The sequence below is a fragment of the Furipterus horrens genome, unplaced genomic scaffold, assembly GCF_987537825.1.
Source record: "Furipterus horrens unplaced genomic scaffold, mFurHor1.1.pri manual_scaffold_3, whole genome shotgun sequence".
NCBI classification, from domain to species: domain Eukaryota; kingdom Metazoa; phylum Chordata; class Mammalia; order Chiroptera; family Furipteridae; genus Furipterus; species Furipterus horrens.
The window spans coordinates 5,040,936-5,063,969 of NW_028327173.1; the positions used below are offsets into that span (position 1 = coordinate 5,040,936).

The 23,034-nt window shown below is 55.1% G+C and overlaps 1 pseudogene; it reads left to right on the plus strand.

The window, feature by feature from the left end:
- The first annotated feature begins 877 nt into the window (after window positions 1-877).
- On the plus strand, window positions 878-2,042 carry LOC150014139 (uncharacterized; annotated as a pseudogene).
- The last annotated feature ends 20,992 nt before the right edge of the window (window positions 2,043-23,034 follow it).

Consider the following 23,034-nt stretch of genomic DNA (forward strand, 5'->3'; position numbering starts at 1 on the left):
ATTTTAGTGACCACTGCACTTTTCAGATCCCCTGAGATTTTTTCGCAGCCACGTTGGGAAGCCAGTCTCAACGCCTCTCCCACCCCCACGGGGTCGAGGTATTTGCTCCAGTCTCACTCGGGTGAGCAGAGGCAGTAAAACCGGAGCCCCCACCTCCACTCCTAGACCAGCGGGCCGCCTGCACCCGCGACGGAGCGCGGGGAAGAAAGAAATAACCAGCCATGCATAACCCAGAAAAGGAAGCCCTTTCTCTCTCCAGAGATTATGAAATCAAAGAGCATTTTGTTGCTCCTTGGAAATTCTTCTCTTTACAACTCGGAGACCAGACAATTCAACAGGGTTTGCATTATTATTATTATACTCAAAGTACTTCATTTAGTTCCTGCCTCCTTCCTTAGGAACTTTCACGTGGATTGAGAAGAGAAGCGGTTACCTGCGCTCACTCTTGGACTTAGCGAGCAAGTCGCGTGGACTCCAGCCCCGTCTTCCCCGGGCTCGGCTGCAAGGCTCCTGCAAAATCTCGAAATCCCCCGGCTCTGCACGGTCACGGAGGGAAGAAGCCCGGCTCTGACAAGCCCAGGCAAGCCCAGGCGGAGCCCGCTTCTGGGTCCTCCCTCCTGCGCGCGCCACCCTGGGCGGGAGACGCGTCTCTACCGCCCAAGATCCGGGCAGTTGGCGCGCCCCTGACGCACGGGACGTGGGCATTGCCTCCACCTGAAAAGGAAAAGGACCCAGGTGGGGAAAGGAGAGGAGGACGGGGGCGGCGCCAGCCTAAGCCGGATTAGGGCCGGGGGCGCAGCGGACTGGCCCCTGGGGCACGTTGGGGGGGGTGGGCTATGCGCGCTGCAGGGAGGACCGCGGGAGCACCAGCTCGGCTATGGGGCGCGGCCCAGGACCCAGAGCCTGGGCCCCTGGCCCCTGCGCCGCTGCTATCGCCTGGGCCTGGGCTACGTACGCTTCCCTGGCGAGGCCGCGGACTTTGCCCAGCGCCCCTGGCCTCTGCCTGCAGTGGAGTCCCGGGGCGCGCCTCCCAGAGCCGATGTCCCAGGCTCCACCGCCATCGCGACTCTTTCGGGGGCTCCTCTCCCTCTGGGACGGGACTGAAGCCCGGACGAGCCGAGTGGGGCATGTAAGAAAGCAAAGAGAACCCACGGGGGCGCTTCAGCGGGCCTCTCCCCTGGAAGAGGGGAAAAGAAACCCGTGTCCCGGGCTAGGATGAGGAAGGCGTTCCGGGTCTGGACCTGTGTGGTCTCCACGACATTGCCGGCCCGGATAGCTCGAAGTTGCCACAAAACCCCGAACACTAGAAGCCTGGAAAGGACTCCTGGTGCCATGAACAGGCACCCAGCCTTGGCCACCTGGCCTCCGCCCGCCAGCCTGGCGCCCAGACCTCACTCACCGAGCCCCCAAGTTTCCGTGCTGCCCAACACTGGGGTGACACGGCTTGGCGCGTCGCCTCCAGGGGCGCAGGAGGCAGTCAGGGGGCACTGACGAGCCGCAGCGCTTGGGAGCTGAGCATGCCAGGGTTGGGGGTTGGGGGTGTCAGCTCAACAGGGGGGCCGGGAGCAATCCTTCCCCACCAGCATCTGGCATAAAGGTTCCCCCAGACACAAACGCGGTCGCGGGTACTGAGCACCGAGCCTCGGGAAGGCACCAGGGCAGCCCTCGAGCGGCGCACCTCGCTTTTCCCACAGTTCCCCACACTGCCCTGATCGAGGGCAGGACGGCCCCTTGAGCTGGAGGACACAAGTGAGCTCAGGGCCGGCCCTGAAGCTCCGCCCCCAGCCTTCGCAGACCCCAGCTAGTCTCACCGGCAGAACCTCCGGACCCTTGGGGGACAAGCTGCCCCACTGCGCCTAGGTTGAAGGAACAGGGAATCCCCTGGGCCTCCCTTTGCGCTGGGGGTCGTTGCAGGACAGAAGTTGGTTCATCAAAAGCAAACCCTCCCCACAGATTCACATTGTGGCATAATCGCAGGGGGACCTGGTAGGCACTGTGTCCTCCACGAGACAAAACTGAAGGGCCAGGTCTTGGCCTCTTGAGATGAGAGAGGGACACTCGTCCCTCTTGCACTGGGAGACAGTGGTCCTGGGGGAGGGGGAGAACAGCGGGCAGTGGCCCTGGCATTGTGTGTGATCACATGTGGGGGCAGCTGGAGCCCAGTGTGGCCTGTCCTGTGAGAGGGATGAGGAACTGGAGGCTCACAGGGATGTGTCTGCATGGAGCCCACGTTTTCCACACTTCTCCAGGGGTTCGAGAATGGTCTCTGGAACAGAGGAGGAGAGAGCCCACCAGCGGGTGAGAAGACCCACATGCAGGTGGGTGGCTGCAGGCTGGCCTGCCTGTCCCCACACCAGCAGGGCAGGGACAGGGACGGTCCCATGGGGTAGGTGAGAAGAAGGCCCCTCAGGCAGGAGGCTCAGGAGGCATGCCTGGTGATGGCAGGAGAGGGGGCTTCGATCCCGACTCTCTGTGGGACCTGGGCAATGACTGTACTGGCAGCTGCATGAAGTGCTCAGCTTGCCCGGCATCATCCTGAACCCGGCCCCAGAGAATCTCGTCCTCAAAACAGGTCGGAGACGCAGGTACTAGTACTGCTGCACTGACAGGCGAGGAAACCAGGGACCAGAAAGGGACAACTTGGCCACTACCAAGGAGGAGAATGCGTGGAACCAGGTCCCAAATCCATGCCTCCCAGACCCCAAGCTTCACTCCTTAAGCACCTGCCATCCTGCCTCAATTTAGCAAATTGCGCAGCCTCTCCGAGCTTCAGTGCGCGCAGCTGTGCTGACGGCCCCGGGCTCATGGTATGGATTTAATAAGTGCTGTGGAATGAACGAGCGAGTGAATGAATGTATGAATGACATCCCACCCCTCGGGGTAATGGTGAGGACCACACCGGATGGAGTTCCTGCACACGGCAGCCACAGCCATGCCCTCAGCAGCTCACCTGAGGGACCCCTACAGGCCAGGCCCCAGGGGGGCTGCTCCTGGCAGGGAGCCCCGCCCATGAGCCCCGCCCACGCTTCCTTTCCTCCCAGAGCCCCGAAATGCCGGGACCTGGACACGTAACCAATGAATGTGCTTTGGAGGCACCTGTTCTGGCAACGGGAGAACTGAAGTAACCAGATTCTCTTCTACTTTTCCCCTGAGAGGCCAAAACGTATCCAGGCCTCTTTTTTTTTCCCCCTTAAGCATTTTGGTGTACACGAGGACAGTTTTAGGGCTCTCGATATGCTGGAGTCTGGCTCATCGCTCTCCAGCCCCGCCAGGTGCGAGGACAGCAAGCCCATCTTATTTCCTCTGGAACCCATCCAGAACCCGGACATATATACACCCCTAACTTTCAAGCAAAGGGGGGCTACAGAGAAAGGAAGCTACGAGGGAAGCATTGACAACTGATGTAGGCCCGGGTGTGCACTGGCCACGCCCCCCCACCCCAGCGGCGGAACTGAAGTCCCAGAGGCCTTCAGGCCCCGCGTTTAACTGCAGAGCCCCAAAGAATCCCACTGCCCAGTCGGCCTGTGGGTCCCTCTTGTCCAAGAACGTGAATTAAACAAAGAAGGATAACAAGGTCCTGGAATTCGAACCCAGTGAGGGTTGCGTGATTTTGTGAATATACTAAACCGCACTAAACTGTACACTCTTAAACGGCGAAGTTTATGGTAGGGAAGCGACATCTCAGCAGAAAACGAAAGGAGCCACAGTTCCTCCTCACTGGCTAGAAGCACATGGCATGGACCCAGCAGGTCACCAGAAAGCCCAGGCATTCCTGACAAACGCTAACCCGCCTGATGCAGAAGCTCTAACCCAGGTGTTGGTGACACAGGAGGGTCAGGCACCCTGTGGCTGCAGCCTGTCCCTGGAGGAGCTCGGCTGTGGCTGCCACAGGGACGAGTGGCTAAGAGGCCAGGGCAGCCTGTCTCTTACCCCCCTGAAGACAGAACTATAGGGACTCAGGGCCCTGGACTGGTGCCTGCAGCAGAAAGGGGCCTTTGGGGAAAAGGGTTTCCTCATTGTAGCCTTGGCATCAGAGTCGCTTGGGGTTGGGGAGACAGTGGATATGTGTGTGTGTGTGTGTGTGTGTGTGTGTGAGTGTGTGTGTGTCGCATGTGGGGATGTCCAGGGAGCCCACCTAGCAATTCCCAGGTCCTTGTGTGAACAAACACAACTTTTAAGGTCTCACGTCTAACTAAGAAAGCCCAACTTGACTTGCAGGGCTGGTGAAGAAATCACCCCCAGATTAAAAATAACAAATAAATGTAAGAAGCCAAAATGCTGTACAAAGGGGAGGATTACTTTGAAGTGTCTCCTCATCACTGTGCTCATGGGGCATTTTAGCTAAACATAGCTTAATGGTTCTGTTTATTTCCCTGAAGTCACTCTGGCTTACGCGTCAAATCAACCTTTTTCCTAACTGAGGACAGAGAGAGGTCAGTTTATTCTTAGGAGAGATCTGTCTGTGGACTGATTGATTGATCAGTCACTGTTGAATACATATACACACATACATTATTTAGCTACCATTTATCAGGTCCTTGTCATACATGTTACGCACTGTGGGGTGCTTTGCAGACTTCACCTTATTCGATCCCCCAGCAGCTCCATGAAATCCCTAATTGTGCCCACTTAGCAGGCACTGCACTGAGTCTCAGGGAGGCTTCAATTCCATGTCCTTGTCTAAGGTCATGCAGCTCGTAAGTGACAGACCTGGGATTGGATGTGTGCTGGGTCCCAGAGGCAGTTGGCCTCCGAACGCTGGGCCGCTATGGGACAAGGGGGCTGCCCAGGGGGAGACCCCTCTGTTTATTGGAAGGAGTGAAAGGCCCCCACCCTCAAGTGCAGAGAGGTGAGGCTGCCCAGGCCCACTTGCTACTGGCAGCTTCCATAAACACATGTAACTGGTACCCCTCATTTCTCCAGCTCACAGAGGGAAATGGGGCCAAAGTGACAATGGTCCCATGCTCCTAGCCTAAGGATTGGGGGAAGGACAGGGGTCCCACCCCTCAAAGACCCCTGGGAGCAGCGGAGCACCTCAAGGCTCCAGTCCTGGTTCCCACCCCCACTGTCCCTTCTGAAGAGACCTGAACGCTTAGCGCAGCCTCAGAGGCGGTACTGCCTGCATCCCGCGTCCTGGCCGGGAGATAAGGGCACTCACAGGGCTTCTTTGCTGGAGTCGGGCCTCCCATGGGCCTGGAAGGAACACGTCAGGGGAGCAGTCGCTGTTGGCTTGTGGAGACCTAGAGGAGCAAAGCAAATATGAAAACCAGACCAACTCCAGGGTCGGGGGTGCACGCAGGCAACCTGCGGGCACCTGGCCGGCCTGCCCAGGTACCCCTCACCAAGGTGTCTCTCCCAAGGGTGATTCGCAGAGCTAAGGCACTGTGGCCCCCAGGAAATGCCTGAGAGAGCCTGTGCCTTCCAGGGCCTATGGGCGCTGGTCCCCCCACCAGCATTTGTAAACTGAGGCAGGAGAGGGAAGGACTGGCACAGCGCAAACACAGCGCTCAGGCCCCAGGCTGAGCAGAAACGCTGTGCAGAGGTGACCTGGGGTTCCTGTGGGGTGCACCAAAGACATGCTTGGCCCATTTGACAAGTTTACCAATTTTATCTAATCCTTCCTATTTTAAAACAAAACAATGTGTATTTTCCAATGTGGCCTCCTACGCCGGGTCCACTGTTAGGAAAAACACACACTTATGACACAGGAGGAAGCCTGGGACCTCTGAGGCCTCGGACAGACTGTTGACAACATTTGGGCTGATGGGCAAGGTGCCCTTCAGACCATAAGGGGCACCTTGTGTGTGGCAGGGCCTTTCAGAGGACATGGGCCACCCAGGTCACTGCCACGTCTTAGGGGACCTGCGGGTTTCCAAAGGGGAGAAACACCAAAACCTAGTTATAAAAGTGCTTTTTAAACATTTAAATTAAAACACACACACACACACACACACACACACACACACACACACACACACACGGCCAATACAAAAGCATTGGACTGTTGACTATAAAAAAAAATAAAAAATCTGAAGGTCCTAGGTGGGTGGAGGTGGAAGAGCGGGGCGGTGGGGGATAAATAGTAATGGACAAATACAATAAAAAATTCATTTAAAAAATGAACATTAAAAGAAAAATCTGAAGGCTGTTTTCAAACATGAGACTCAAGCGGAATGGCCTGCCCCCAGCAGACCGACATGGGTCAGGATAGCCCAAGAAAGCACGGAGCCCGAGGCCCCAGGCTGGACGGGTCAACCCGCCATGCTTCTAAACTCGAGAGATCTAGCAAGGGTCCATGTGCCCAGAATTGGACCAGGACTTGACCAGGATTTGGTTCAAGGAGGAAGGAGGAGAAAGGGCAGAACTGGAACTGTCCACCCTGTCACTGAGTTGCAGCCCCTGTCCCTGGGTGGCTCCACCACCGTGTTGTGATACAGTGAAATGTTATTGAGTGGTAAAGGCGGGGGGACTATACCTTTTACTGTTTGTACCTCCTGTTGCTCATGTCAATGGGTGCTCAGTAAGTACTTGTTGGGCTGAACTGAATGGTCAAGAATTTTGAGGAGCCCTGACTGGTGAGGCTCAGTATGTAAGGAACAAGGACATAGTGACTCCCAAACCAGTAGAAAATCATTAGTAGCAAAGGACAAATGTAATTAGAGGGTCTTAAGGGCAAATGTAATTAGAGGATCTCTGAGAAGGTAGTTGACAGTAGTAGCATATTTACAAATCACAAAAGGGGCATTTAGATAATTGTGTTAGATTGTAACTCTGGAGTAACCGTTGGCAGCCGTCCGTCTCAAGAGACGATGGTGTAGCTTCCTAAGAGTCTATCTGCACCGCCGAGAATGGCTGTGCAGTCCGACTCGGGAGTGACATGGTATCTGTCTCCTCTCGTGTTGAATCGACATCTTGCGATGACGCTGGAGTGTCCTCTCCAGTGAAGCTGAAGCTACAGAGCCTGGGCAGGGTGATATGGAGGGTCTGCTGTTGCCCATGCAGCAGACCCCCCCTCTCTTCGCAGCTGAAGGGTCCAAGGGAAAGATGGAGTCGATACAGCTTGGGTTCAGGTGCGCCGCAGGAGTTGCCGGTGTTGACTACAACGTCAAACCGCCTTAGGGACTCCGGCTCCGGATTTTCTGTCGGGGTTTACTCCCTTAGCCTTTCCCCTGAAGAGGTATGCCGCAAGGCAGCGGAGGTTTTTTGGAGTCAGAGTTTTCCTTCTCTGATGTGCCCTGACTGGAAGATCGAACCAGCGACACTTAGCTCGCAGGCCGACGCTCAATCCACTGAGCTAAACCAGCCAGGGCCAACTGGAGTAACCAGTAACAGAGAAACAGGGAAGAAGGAGAGGGGAGGGGGAGATAATCACGTTAGGGAGGGGGAGATAATCACATTATTATAAAACCAGTTTTCTTTCTCTACTTTGCAGCACATTCTCCTGGCTGAGGGTGCGGCCTACTCTGCAGACTTGTGAATAAATGCCTTGCCTTGCTGCTAAGTCCTGTGTCCCGGTTTTTATTGTGAGTATTTCTCACGCGTGGATTACGTATTGCCCCACAAACTGAAAGGTCACCATTTCAATTCCCAGTTAGGGCATAAGCCTGGGGTACAGGCCAGGTCCCCAGTTGGGGGAGTGCCAGAGGCAAAGCAACAGAATGTTTCTCTCCTTCTCTTTCTCCCCCTCTTCTCCTCGCTCTAAAAATAAATAAATAAAATCTTAAAAGAAAAAAGAATTTGGGGGGAGATAGAGTAATTTTACACCACCAGTGTGGGAGACAGGCAGCCATGGTTCAAAAGACTTTGAGGACCCCTGTGTGGAGCCCAGCCCAAAAACAGGAACCTGGGTCTTAACCAGCTGGCTTCTTGTCCTTCATGCTTGCTATGAATCCCACCCTCTGGGGGATTTTAAAGATAGAATAGAAATACAAAGTGGCTTATAAGGAAAAGGGAACCTGCTCTGTTTTTCTCTGAATAGCCTCAAATCCTTGTCAGTAGAATGTGAAGAACAGAACGATTAAGTAAGAGGAAGTGCTTTAGACCTTGTGTAAATTACCTGGGCGTTTCAACCCTGTATTGATGATCTGCATTTCCCTTTTACTCCCTACCATTTGGGGAAGGGCTGCATGCTTCCCCTATGCAGTTCCGCGTGTGGAAAGTAGATTTAAAACCCTGGCTAATGAAGAAATGGGGGTGATTTTCCTCAGAAAAAAGCCCCTCCCTTTCTTCCTCAGATGGTGAGTGTCTGAGTAGTTTCTTCATCCATTCCGAGGGACCCAGAGTCTCTCTCTCCCACCAGAGTCAAAAAAGCTATGTGTTACCTATAGGTCCCATTTGAGACGGCCCTAGTCAGGTCTCTGGGTTGACTGTCTCCACCTCTGTTAAGTCCACCTACGTACCACTTACTCTTTAACCAAGGGGTCTGGCAGCTGTTACAGCCACAAGCCTCTGCCCTAAGCTGGAGGACTAAGAAGTTACCACCTGGGGATGATGCTGCAACCTAGAAACCATATTTTACCATCGAGAAGAGAGGAACTCTCATGATACAAGAAAATGGGCTGTCTTCTAGCTGATCACAGGAACTCACTCCAAGTAGCTGAAGGTCATGAGGACACAGCATGTTAATTTCCAGGTTATTCAGATTGTACTCAACACAAATCAGCATTAAACTCATTGGGCACAAAGTGAGCTGAGAGAGACATGGAGTGGAAACCCCCAAACAAAGACAGAAAAATCATCCAGGCTGGTGGGAAAAGAATGAGACCAAACCCCGTGGCTGATCCACGTGGACCCCTAGCTGGATTTGCTACTGTCATTCTGTAACATTTCCCAAGCCAGGTCTGGAATCCACCTGTAACCTGGGGCGGGGGGGGGTGGGTCTTGCAAATGGACCAGAATGCTCAGCTTAGCGTTGCTGGTGGGCTGTCCCGTCTGTCCTTTGCCATCCCATTCAAAGGGGGTCAGCCCTCCCTGGGAATATTGCTCAACGTCCTCAGATAACAGCTGTATGCACAACGAACTCAGCCTGTTCTCAGAAATGAAAACAATAGTGAAAGCCCCGGCACGTTCCGTCGGAGCTCTGTAAGAAACCAAGTGAAACGTGGAGATGACACAGATCCTGAACAGCAGGGAAATTTCTGAGCAAGCATTCTGTTGGGAGGAGTCAAAACAAAACCTTGAAAAACTCTTCCTCCGGAATGCATGGGATCCTGCAAAGCGCAACCCCGGGTCCCGAAAACCCCGCCCCAGCGGCTGGATTTCCTTCCCCGTCCTCAGCCGCCCTCTGCTGGGAAAAGCCTGAATTACAACCCTAGTAACCTGACAGCCACTAGACTCAAGTGGCCGCAATTTCCCAGAAGTGACAAGAGGAGGAACTATGAAGGCGCCGCGTTTCCTCGCCCTGGCGCTTCGCCCGGCGAGAATCGTAAACCAGAGGCGCTGCAGACGTGCTCAGAGGCAGCGCGGCGCTCAGCTCCCCAAGACGGCGGTGAGTTTCGCCCCCGGTTCACCTCCCAGGCCCCACGTTCCTTACCTTGGTGTTTCGCCTGAGTCAGGGTGCCCAATGGGTGCAGCCCTGGTGACGTCATCCTTGTCCCACATCAGAACATGGCCCAGGGACTCCCGGGTCTGCGCCGAGCTTCCCGTGTCCTTGGGCAAATGCGTTCATCTCGGGGCTTCGCTGTCCCCCTTCTCTGAGCCTGGGGCTTGGACTGGATGATTCCTGTCTATCCTTCGCTCATGAGGCTCAAGTTCACGTGCCTAGGAGGAAGGACAGGTTCTGCTCCTTAATCAGACCTGCAGAGAAGGAGCACAGCTGAGGAACTGCTGACCCAGCATTGTGTGCAGAAGCAAAAGCAAGCAGTCCGTGGGAAAGTGCCACGGGTCAGGGTCCGGCCCTGGTCCTCGGATCCCAGCAGCACCTGGGCATCTCTCCCCCATCCTCCACCGGCGTCCCTGGTGGTCCCTGTCTTCGGGATTCTGGGTGCCGCCGCCTTCCCAGCTGAACACCATCAGCGTCCCATCTCTAGTTGAAAACCAGGCCCACCATTTGCGGTGCTGGCCCTCTCCTTTGCCTGGTACCTTTGTCCCTGGAGGAGCCGCAGGGACTCAGGGCCGGCCAGTTGGCTCTGCCTGGAGGGTGCAGGCAGTCCCCTGGAGAGCTGCCTGTCCCTGTGTCCTTGGCAGGCAGTCTGGCAACTGCAGTGCTGTCACTGTCCCAGGCTGAGCAAGAGGGCTCCTGCTGTCAGTTTTGAGGCAGCCACAGGCCTGGGCAGCCACAGCTCCAAAAGCTGATGACATCAGCTTCGAGCAGGGTCCGCAGTCCCCACGATCCCTGCCCTGCCATCTCTGCCCCATCTCCATCCTCCTTCCCAGGGCAGCGCAGGCTCCAAGGGCAGACTCCGAGCCGGAGACCCGCCAGCGAGCGAGGGACAGGAGGAAGCAGCCCCTGGTGCCGGGGCTCTTCCCGCAGGCGTCCGGGGTCCAGGACACAGAGAGGCGTCCCTCTCTGAACTGTCGCAGAATCACGAACAGCCCCAGAGGAGCAGGCGGCTCATGTGCACAGCGTGACGTCACTTTGCATCTTGCCAGAAGACAAGGCTTGTGCCAGGAACAGGCCCCTGGGGACAAGTCAGGCAGCATTTTCATGACACCGGCGTAAATGAGGCCCTGCACCGAAGGCTGCTATTCTGGGCAGACGGTGCTGTCTGGGTGCCTGGGACTGCCCCCCTCTGTCCCCAGGCCCCTGCTCCTGCCAGTGAAGGCCCTCACATCACCTGGGGGGGTCAGCGGCGACAGGACCCCACCCACATTTGCTGGCTCGGCTTGCCTCTGCAGCGGAGACTGGACTCCCTCCACGTCCAACTGGCACCTGCAACCAACTCCGTGGCATGGGGGAAACCTTCATCCTACCGCCTCTGTACCTAAACCGTCTCCAAGCTGCCCCAGAAATCTTCAGGGCGAGCATTCAAGGATGCGGTCCGAGAAGGTGCCTTTGCCCTCACCCAAGAGAATGCCTGAGTTGGGGGTCTCTTCTTTACCCACCAGCTGGAAAGGCAGCTTCACTTTCCAGACCGGTGTCCACGATCCAAAGGAAAGCCGAAGCCAGGCTCCGGACACAGCTCCCCTCGGCTCATCTCAAAGCCTTCACCTCCACAGAGGTCCCTGAACATCGTGCCCCGTACCTGGTCGGCGCTCAGCACCGAAGTGCCTATGGAAGCAGATGCGTGGAGTCAGCAGGTACAGGAGCCCTGTCACCATCCTTCCCACGGGAACGGCTGCCTCCGGTCCCAGCCCTCAACTCCGATGGAGTAGAGTCGTGAAGAAAGGTTGTGTAGATGAAGCCAGAGGCTCACTCACTGCACCAATCAGGGACTCGGTCCTGTCTCAGGCTGGCTGTGCGCAGCCGCGGGGAGGTGACCGCGGGGACAAGCGGCAGAGGCGCCAGCCGGAGCAGTGGTGCAGGGCCTCCGCACCCGCTGCTGCAGCCCCGCAGCCGGCACTGCTGACTTGGCCCTGGGCAGCCGGGGGGCGGGGGAGGGCCTGCAGCAGCCTGGGCTCCCACTGCCCCTGCGCGAGGCCACTGGAGGACCAGCAGCCAGCAGCCCTGGGCTGGCCAAGGCTGGGGCAGTTGATGAGGTGGGAAAGGAGAGAGCGGGGAAACCCTGAGTCAGCACTGGTGCATGCTGAGGCGCCCAGAGCCTCGGGCCAAGACGGCCAAGCCCCCTTCCGCCCATCCAACATGCCCCTCCAGGCAACCCCCCCTCACACACACACACCGAGCTCAGCTCCAGCCTCATTTCCCCCCGCACCCATTCTAATGCAGCCTGCTCTGAGTACCCAGGGGAGGGAAGGACCAGGCAGGGGGGGATCTGCTCCTCTCTCCCACCCTCCTGCAGCCCCCCAGCTACTGGGGGGACAGGTGGCAGGTGGTGGTCGTCACCAGTTGCATCAGATTCTTCAGCTGACATAACCTGGAAACGCCAGCCTGGGCCAGCTCTGGGCAGCTGGCTTCCCTGTTCTGCCCCAGAGATGAGGGCATCCAAGGGCCTGCAGACACTAAGGCCCTCCCTCCCCTGCCTGACTGTCCCTGAGGGTCTGGTGTCACCTTGGCTGCTTCGTCCCGATTGCCTTGATGTGGTCACTTTGGCTAGACAGTGCTGCCTGAGGCCACTCCCAGCAAAAAGCTTGTAGAAGAAGCCCCTCTTCCCACTGCAACTGGCAGCATCTGCAGCTCCTGTCACCGGCTCCAGGGAGGCCGGAGCCCTGGGCTCAGGGGTCTCCCGCTCTGCCCGCCCCCAAAGCATGCTGTGAAGTCTCTGTCTCACCTGCATTCCCACGGGGACCAGAGATGTTGGGGGCCAACAGCACCATTTGCTTTGCAGCCATTGACAAGGCCTGACTCAGGGCTGATTCCAGAAATAAAGGGATTAATTCCAGGTCTGAAGGCTGCTCCTGGGTCATGCAGGCTGGGCAGGGACCCACCGCGTGGCAGAGGACTTTGCCTGGGCAGACCAGCTCCCTTCCCTCCTGCCCCAGGGTGGCGAGGCCACCTACAACAACCCCCCCCACCCCACCCCACCCCGTCCCATTGATGACAGAAAACTCATCATTTGTCCAGACGGCAGCTCCTAGCAGCTTCCTGGCGGGGCAGGGCTGGGGGGACCGCAGGCAAGTTCTGCCTGATGCACAGATGAGGCTCCGTCTCCAGCCTCACACAAGGCTGACCTCAAAAGACCCTGGCGCGCGGGACCCAACGATGCATCCAGCTAGAAACCCTTCACGTGTGGGGATGTCCGTCCAGAAATATAAAGCTGCTGCATATCATCGAAGGGGTTCTGCAAACCCACGCCCCAGATAGTGAGCAGAGGTCAGAGGTGGCCTTAAACAGACAGGGAACGTATCAAATGGGTGGAGCCAGACAGAGGAGGGACAGAACGGGGGTTTTGAAAGCAGAGAAGTCGAAAGACGCTCTGAACTTGGGGAAGGAGGGCCGCTCTCACCCCCAGAGCCCTTCCCAGCCTATGCAACTGTGCGGTCGGGGTCGAAGGCCCTGTGATGTGTTTGCCCTCCTGCCCACACAGCTTTGAGGGGAGCACCTCTCATGCCTCACGTCCCAGGGACCTTCAGCTCCAACAGCTCCTCTCCAAAGATGAGCCTTTGGGCCTGGCTCCTGTCTACAGCAAGAACCAGAGCACAAGACGGGAACCCTGGGAGGCCACGACCCGCCGCCAGCCAGCCTCGGCCCAGCGGCCGGTTCGGGGGCTTGCCTGCATCACTTATATATTTACATCCAAGAGGGCCGCTGCACCTGAGAGGGAGAACTGACTGATGGTGGGCCCTAAATTTTTTGTACGAAGACAACTCTGTGCTTTAGGAGGAATTTTGAGGAGCTCAGCCTTTCCAGCGCCTGGGACCACCTGCGCCGATGCCACCGTGGACTCTGAATGACATCACCCCAATGCCGACCCCCCTCCAAGCACTCCGTAAGTCTGGGAATGCCACACTGGCAGCGCCATCCTGGGAGCTCCTCCATCGGGCACCTGCTGAGGCACCAACGGGCTTCGGGGCTGTCCTCTGGCTGGGTGGGAAGAGTCTGGCCCCGGAGACCTCGAAGCCCAGGGCTTAGACGCCTGGCACGGGCTGTGCATTTGCCCAGAGAGAGCCCCTGCCCAAAGTGTGCTCCCTGTTGCTCCTGTGCCATCCCCGCTTACTGAGCCCCTTACGGAGCCCCCACGACTGCCTGGCGCCCCGGGCAGCACCACGCAACATCTCCTACCAGCACAGAAGGGAGTTCCTCCCCTCCTCAGTGCTGCAGCCCCGGCCCCTGCAGTCACAAATTACTGTTTTGAGTTTCCCTCCAAAGCTCGGCTCAGTAAACCCCAAAGAATAAAAGCTCCACCTCCATTTAATAAGGCAGCGAAGGCTGCGTCTGTATCCCCAGGGTGCTAGCCGGGCTGGAAAGATCACAGTAGAGATCGGACCGAATTCTACAGCTGGATCCCACACGGCTTAGGGAGCCGGTCAGCCAGCCTGGGAGGCGCACCCCCAGATGAGGACTCGGCTTCAACTCATCAGTAAGTCGGTGGGGCCCGCCGCCCCTAGCGTGTAGGAGGGAGACCGACCCAAAGCAACGTCCTGATGGTGCTTTGGATTCTGCGGGGTTAGGGCTGAGCGCTCCCCAGTCCCGGGTACCCAACAGGCTGACGGAGAGTGGGTACCCCTCCGTTTTCTCCCCCTCCCCCTCCTCCCGCTGCTGCTGCTGCTGCTGCTGCTGCTGCTGCGGTTCTGCAGTCACTTGAAGGAGAAAGATTTCGCAGTACGGCATTCTTAAAGCGGCAGTGTCCAAATTCCCCTTCCAACCCCAAGTGTCACGGACACCCGCTCACTTACCAGGGTCCTTTGCCGAAGGTCGGTGGGCAAGGAGACGGGGGTGAGGGGGGGCCTTGGAGAACCAGGTGGCTGGGGACCCGAGGCTCAGACTCCAGCAGGGGGGAAGCGGAGAGGCTGCCTGCACCCCGGCAGCCTCTGCAGTTGGGCTGCCTGGTTGCCGGACCGCAGCAGGGCTGCAATGGAAAATTATTTTTCTTAAAATCTGAACCACCACCACCCCCCTCAAATTTCGGCCACAAACTTAGCTTCTTTGTAAGCTGAATTCAAATGCAAAGTGCAAACCAACACGGCCGAGAAACCCATCTGAAAATAAGAATTTGAGCTGCATTTTAAAATTATTTTGAGAAATTGGCTCCTGTGAACTGACTCAGCTCTCCGCACACTGGCGACTGGAAAGCCAGGCAGGGAAGGACCCGGAGGAAGTTCACGGAGCCCAGAGTTTCTGCAAAGTGCAGGGAGAGGGCTGCAGCCTCTTAGTGGAGAAAGCAGTTTAAAATCCCAAGGAAAAGGCATCCTTCTGCCTACCTCAGGAGCATGGAAGAGGAGCAGATGCAGCCTCAAGAAACCCACGCACCCCTCCCTGAAAGTTACCTCTCTCCTCTTCTCAGCGGCTGCCGACCTGCTCCGGGGCCGGCGCCGGCAAGTTGCAGGAGGCTGCCGGGGAGGCAGCCCCAGAAATCAGAAGTGTCAGCTGGGTCCCTGCACCGAAATGATGCTGGAGTCAACACTGCAGGCCAGGCGGCGGGGATGGGCTCTCCCCCTCCCCCCTGTTTAATTTAAACCCCTGACACTGCAAGATGCCTGCTCCTCCTGAGACACATCTCCAAAGGACCTCCTCCCTCCCCACGCTGCCTCACCGCCAGGTCCAAGGCTTTGCTCCACCTCCCACATTGGTTCACCTAAGATGCTTTTCTGGCAGAGAGAGAGAGAGAGACAGAGAGAGAGAGAGGCTGGGACTGCAGAATTCTTAATTCCTTCCTTTCCGAGACCACATTTCAGAGACAGTGCGACTTGTTCAGAAGTTTGAGGACTGCAGCCTGGTGCCCAGGGAAGGAACAGAGGCAATGACCGACGGTCTGATTGGCTTCAGACAAGTCCCTACCATCCCTTTCCTAAAAGAGGACAGAGGTCCACCCAGGGTAAGGAGGGTAGGAAAATTCCTCTCTGTCTGCTGGCAAATTTTCGACAGTTTGGGAAATCTGTTTGCTTTCCTTCCAGATCCCCTGTAAAAATATGTATGCACGTGAAACAGACAAGATGGCCACAAAGTGCAGGTTTTGTCCCTGTGTGTCTGTGACTCTTAAAGTTTTTGCTCCTGCCTCCATGCTAGTCAATGTCATTTTAGGTGGAGACAGGAGTTTAATTGGCAAAATTCCAGGGGAGAGAAGCACTTTCAATGCAGATATGAAAGCAAAGCCCGTCGGTCAGAAAAAGCTGAGAACCATATGATTTCACTCGTAGGTGGGACATAAAACTGATACTCATGGGCACAGACAACAGTGTGGTGGTTGCCAGAGGGGAGGGTTTGGGGGGCAGTAAAGGGTAACGGGGACTAAGTATATGGAGACAGAAAATGATCTGACGTTGGGTGGTGGGCATGTGATGCAATATACAGATGTTGGACCATAGAAATGTACCCTTGAAGTCTATATGATCTTATTAACCAGTGCCACCCAATACATTTAATAAAAAATAATTATGGATGTAGTTAAAAATAGTGCATTCTAATATAATGCACAAGAGATAATGCAGAATAGATAAACCAAGAAGCAGACGAGGGTGAGGGGAAAAGAAGGAATTCCCAGACTTGATTTTGAATTTAGTGCAAACTCAGTGTCTGAGAAAGGACAATAAGGGAGAATATGGGGTGGGGGAGACAACTGAGACCCCCTAAATAAATTGTTCAGAGGGACCAACTGCACCCATCAATTGCATGTACATTTCATTACTGAAGTCAGACCTGGTGTGTGACTTGTTTCTAAACAGACCGGGAGGGGAGGCTCTGGACCTGCCTGGGACGCACGGCCACGCTGCTGCAGTGCACCATGGCCAGGCCAGCGTGGCCACCGCATGGCGCCCGCTGCCTCCCCGCCTTCCTCCTGGGCTCTGGCAGCCAGGTGAGGCTGTGCTGCTTGGGCTGGGCTGGTGGGCAGGTCCAACGCCTGGCCACAGTCAGTCCATCCGCACGTTCCCCCTCCATACTGCACGCCCCCACATTGTGGCATGGGGGGGTGTGTGGCTACAGATCCATGGAGTGTCACAGTGAAAGGGACCTCAGACAACATGCAGCTCAAACCCTCCATTTCAGACAGAGAAACCAAGGCCCGAGAAATGGCAGGGCCTCCCCTGAGGCCCCCTGGCCAAGAAGATGCCCAGCTTAGATTTGAACTTAGGTCTTCAGAGTCTTCATCCTGTGATCTCTCTGTACCTGTCATGGCCATGTGCTCCCTGTTAGACAAGCCGCTTTCTCACGTGACCTTGAGGATGACCTCTCTGCTCTGTGACTCAGTTTCCCCTTCATCATAATATGCAGACTTAGGCCAAGGAATTTCAACTCTCTGAAAGCAAGAAAAATACCCAGTAGTTCTCTCATCGGCCCAGGCAAGAGCATGCACCTGCGTGGGAGCCAAAGCAAGCTCTTCAGTCCCCTCCGATTTGGAGACTCAGGTTGTCCCCTGCACGATTCTCCTAGGGCTGCTGTAACCAACGGCTACAAGCTTGGTGGCTAAAAACCAGAGCTGCTTTTTGACTCGTAGTACTGGAGGCCAGCAGCCTGAACCCCAGGCGTCGGCCGGGGGGTCTCTTCCGGACGCTCAGAGGGAGAATCATCCCTTGCCTCCTCCTGGCTTCCGGTGGCTGCTGGCATTCTTGGCGTTTTTTTGGTTTGTAGACACATTGACCTCTGTCTTCGTCTTCACATGGCATTCTCCTTGGTGTGTTTTCTCCCCTTTTCTCTTTGTCTGTTTTTATTAAGACCCCTGTCATTGGATTTAGGACCCACCCTAATCCAGCATGATCTCATCTCTAGATCCTTGATTATACCCACAAAGACTTTTTTTTTTTCTTCCTGAAATCAGGTCATGTTCCCAGGTTTCACCTGGACACACCTTTTTGGGAAGGGGCATTATTCAACCTCCTGCACCGTCCAGGGCAAGTTTTTCATGTGAGAGCCAACAGCAATGAAACGGGGTGGCCGCCAATCCCATCTGAATCTTCAGAGACGCTGTCCCATGGGCCCCGCTTGGTGGACCACCTGGCCTCTTTCTAACTGCTTCTGTTGTGCTGGCTTATTTGATTCTTACAGCAACCCTCGGAGGCAGGTACTGCGCTATCACCTCCTTGTCACAGTCAAGGAGACTAAGAAGAGCGGGGGTTTAAGTCACACGGCCACAAGGTGGCCGGGTTTCAGCCTCTGGCTCCGGAACGTGCCGGGGCAGGGGCTGCTCTTTCTCTGCTTGACACCTTGATGTTCTACCCAACCCACGTCTCTCCGATCTGTTTCTTTTATGGATATTTTTGGGCACGTTTGATGTGTGCTGCTGTGTTGATCTAACGTCGGGCGTCTTCCTTGAAACACATGGGAGGGCCATGGGAAAGTTAATATTGCAGAGCCGCGCATAAGGTCACCCTCGGAAGGGAGAGGAGCTGCCCCTGCACATCTAGCTTTGTCACCAGCGATTAACAAAACACCTGCCAGGCCAATAATGAACATGCAACAAGCACTCATTTTTAAATCGATAAATAAGAAGAAACTGCCCTGGCTGGTGTGGCTCCGTGGCTTGGGCGCCGGTCTGTGAACCGTAAAGGTTGCTGGTTCAATTCCCGGCCAGGGCACATGCCTGGGTTGTGGGCCAGGTCCCCGGTTGGGGGCATGTGAGAGGCAACTCAAACACATCAATATTTCTCTCCCTCTCTTTCTTCTCCCTTCCCCTCTCCTTAAAAATAAATAAAATCTTCATAGAAGAAGAGGGAGGAGGAGGAGGAGAAGAAAAAGGAGAAGGAGAAGAAGGAGAAACTTAGAAACAGCGACGGTCCTCTGGAACTACCCAGAGGTCCTCGGGCTTCACCTCTGCCCATGCTGTTTCAGCGAACTTGGTCATTCTTTCTCTCTTTCGGAACAAGTTCTAACACCTGTTAGATTCCCACTTACCCCGACTCCCATGGCTCTGGCAAGCACACAACCTGCGGATTGAGGCCTGGATAAACGGCACATGCGTCTGCTCCCTTTTGGGTCTCCTCCACGGCAGTGAGCAGTTTGCCCACACGGGGTGGGGGGGAAGGCACGGCCCCAGTTTTTTTTCATTGGAGACCCCACGGGGGGCTAATATGCAATAATCATACTGTCTCATATTTAGTAACAACTGTAGAAAACCAGGTTAGACCTCGGGAACATGTTCTCTCTGGAAGTTGTTCTAAAACATTACTCCGGAGTGGCTTTCAGGGGTTGCCCTTTCTAGGATGAGGCAGAAGGCCAGGAGAGAGGGCCAGGGCTGCGCTGTGCATGGCCGTCTGACCAGGACATTCCCGCCTCTGAAATCATCAATGTCCCTGACCTTAAGGTAGCAAGACCTCTGGGCTGGGACCAGAGAACATTGATCCATCCCAGTGGCTTTTCTTTCTGGGGCAGCAAAGCCTTCTGTGATGGCTGTCCTGTGGTTGGGTGGTCTTTTCTCTCCCAACCACTGTCACCCGGGATGGGTCCAAGAGGGCAGCTCTCATCTTCAACGGAAGATAAAGGCTTTTCCCGCCCTGAGTCTCCTCGGTGGTTTGCGCTGATCGCTGCGCTGTGCTCAGTCATCCTGCTCTGGGCAAGGCTGGCCGTGTGAGGGCACAGAGATGACAAAGCCAAATGCTTTTTATAATTAGGAAGAGCCCTTCCACTCCAAACAGTCACATGGCACCTTCGTCATCTGCTATGGGATGGCAATCTCCCACCTTTCGAATCTGCCTCTCAGTATATTTAAACAGAGTTCTAAACGCTCAAGTACCCAGCCCACCAGCTTTCATGTGCATGCTGTGGGGTTTCTCCCTTGTTCATTGCAAAAGTGTTTATGGAGCACCTACTATGTGCAGAGCAATGGACAGATAAAATTCTGCCCACACTGGACTGAAGGTGAGCTTCCCCTCCATGGGTTGTTAATGTATCTCTGCAGGATGCTGGAGGTTCACTGGCTTAAGCTGAGATTCTTCCCACAGGTGCCTGTGTTTACAGATGGATGAAGACGCTAATGCAGAGGGTTGACAGAGACGCCTCCCAGCCCTAGCTGCCAGATGAAAAATACTTTCAGCGTAAGGCAGCCTCTTGCCTGGGGTCCTTGAATGACCATGTTGGCTTGTGGAACCCACATCTCTTGGTCTGTGCCCAGATGTCCCCTGATTAGAGTTCTTTTCCTCCTTCAAAATGGGCCGCCAGCACCACCTCCTCACTCTGCTCCTTATCCATCCTTATTTCCCTTCCGCGCAGGTGTGTCTGTCAGCACCTGACATTGTACACGTATGGGTTGATTTGTCATTATTTGGCTCCCTGCAGTGAAGTGCAACTTCTCCAAAGCAGAGAAGGTGGCTGTTTCATCCACTGGCATTTCCCCAGCACCAGAGCCGTGTCAGCACACAGTAGGGCTCCAGATATATTTGTGAATGAATGAGCGAACACATTCCCTGTCTTTTCTACCTGTGCCGATGGAATTCTCTCTCAATTTTGGGCAAACCTATGACCTCCATTCTCAGGGACTTCTCATGTCCCCCGTAAGTGACAGCTGGCTTCCCACAAGCCCACACTGTAGCCCCGCGGATCATGGTCATGGGAGTCACACCTGCCAAGCCAGGACGCACAGGCTGGGAGGAGGGGCTGGCTGAGCGGACCGTCCTTCTGCAACTGTTCGCTCTTCAGAGCCGGCCCTTGGCTTGGAATAAAATGCAAATGCCCAGACCCAGGAGGCTGCGGGGTTCTGCCTTTCTTGCCCATCCCCCCAGCCTCCCATTGGCCACTCTGTCCTCTCCCTGCTCAGCCCCAGCGGCTCCAGCCTTCTTGGGGGGTCTCTGAAATGCCCCTTTCAGTTCCCTCCCTCTGGAGATTCTGCCAGCTGGCCCACTCCACAGCAGGTGTCAGCCTCTAACAGCTCCTTTTTAAAAAAAAGATTTTATTTATTTATTTTAGAGAGAGGGCAAGGGAGAGAAGAGAGGGAGAGAAACACCTGACTCACACCCCATGCATGCGCCCCAAGTGGGAATTGAACAGGTGACCTTTCAGTTCACAGGTCAGCGTTCAAGCCCCTGAGCCACACCCGCCAGGGCTGACAGCCTCTTTTGACAGCTCCCTGTCCCCTTGCCCCTCCCCCATTCCTTCTCTGGCTCATCCATCCTTTCACATTCGTCTCTGCGTCTTCTCAGGTGGCGCCCCTCACGGAACTCCCTGCGCCCAGAAGAGCACTTCGCATCAATAACAACAGCAATGACGACGGGAATGTCTGTGGGACCCGGGGAGGAATGACGGTGTCCAGACAGTCTCCACCGCCTTCCGTCCTGACACCTGCATTAATCCGCTCGGGCTGCATGATAAAGTACCGCAGGCTGGTTGGCACGAACAGCAGAGGCTGCTTGTCTCCCAGCCCCGCAGGCTGGAAGCCTGAGAGCGGGGTGTCGGCAGGGTTGGCTCCCCTGAGGCCTCTCCCCCTGCCTTGTCTTCTCACTGTGTCCTCACATGGTCGCCCCTCCGTGTGTCCCGTCTCCTCTTCTTATGAGGACATCAGTCGTACTGGAGTAGGGCCCACCCTAGTGACCTCCTTTTGCCTTCATCACACCTTCAAAGGCCCCGTCTCCAAAAATGGTCACATTCTGAGGGGCTGGGGGTTAGGGCTTCAGCATACAAATTTGGGGGACACCTAACAATACCCACGCTGGCCACCAAACCTCCCTACCCATCATCAGCTGGCTGCTTGAGCTCCCCCGCTCTCCGCTGGCCTCAGCCCCTCCTCCCAGGAGCCTCAGCGCTCCTGCCGCTCACGTTTTACTCTGGGAAGCTTTCTCCTTAGATCCTCCTTTCTTCTGCTTGGTTGTCCAATTGTTAAGCCCCCTGCACACACAGCGCCGCCCCGATGGCTGAGTGCTCAGTGCGGGCCAGGCACTGCCCCAGCCTTTCCTGCCCTCCAGGTCCTATCACCTTCCAGGCAGCTCTGACTGCCCATACCATCACAGGAGGGGATCCATGCTCTGACAGGTTAAAGGAGTCGCCCAAGGTCAGAGAGCTGACAGTGGGGGAAGCCTGGGTGGAATCTGGACTTCAGCCCCAGGGCATGCGCTCGGAGCACTGTGTTTGCCTGCAGGTGCTGAGGGCACATCAGCAGCAGGACAGCGGCTGGGACAGACAGACAGAGGAGCATGCTTCAAGAGCAACAGACAGGGTGACTGTTAGACGGATAGCCAAAGAAGAGACAGAAACCTTCCCAGCTGCAGGATGAGAATGCAAAGCATGGCCGTCCGAGCCCAGTTCACAGAAGGGTTAAGAGCCGTACTGGCTCTCCCAGACACCTCATTATGGGTAACGGCGGGAACACAGTGTTCAGTGCGGGCTGGCGGACGTAGCAAATAAAACTGCAGGGTTCTCTGTCAAATTAGAATTTCAGATAAACAGCAAATTATTATTTAATATCAATATGTCCCATGCAATATTTGGTACACGCTTTTACTAAAAATGTATTCGTTGCTTATCTGAAATTCAAATTTACTGGGTATCATATTTTATCTACAAGCTCGTGTTCATTATATGCTTGGTTTAAAAAGGCGAGAGTATGCGATGCATTCCAGAGAGATTTCCTTCCAAAACGGGTAACATAAAAATTGGTGCTGAAGTGATCCTTTATAACAGATGTAGCAGGAAAGAACTGGGCAAATGACATAAGCTATAAATAAAGAAGACTTAAACAAAATAGAAGTTTATTTCTCTTTCCCATTAGAAGGAATTCCCCGAGGTTAAAAGTCCTGGGATGTCATGGTGGTGCCACAACATCACCCAGGACCAGGGCTCCTGCCTTTCTCTCCTGTCAGTCTTGGCATATCATTTCCAGTCTCACAAGAGCCTCGTGAGCCAATAGAGTTGCTGGAGCCCCACCATCACATCAGCATTCCAGGTCAGAAGCAAGGAGCAGACAGGGGAAGAATATCACAAAAGCACATGCCCTCTGTCTGTCCCCCTTCTCATAAATTGTGTCTGATGACTTTTCCTTTCATCTCGTTGGCCAGAACTTAGTTATGTGTTTATGTTTAGCTGTAAGAGAACTCAGCGATGTAGTGTTATAGTAGTACCTTGCCATATTGGATAGCATCAAGGCTCTGTTACCAGAAGAGGAGAATAGATATTGCAGAGGTGAATAGACGCAATAAAACACTATTCTTCTTTCCTTGTTTTTTTAGAACACCTGGCCTGTCCACAGGAGGGTGTGAAGAGCCCACTTTTTAACAATCATAGGCAATTTTTAAAATTAAGTTGTTTATTTATTTATTCATTTTTAGAGCGAGGGGAAAGGAGACAGAGAGGGAGAGAAACATCACTGTGTGGTTGCCTCTCACTTGCGCCCCCAACTGGGGACCTGATGTGCAACCTAGTCATGTGCCCCGACTGGGAATTGAGTTATTGGCAATTTTAAT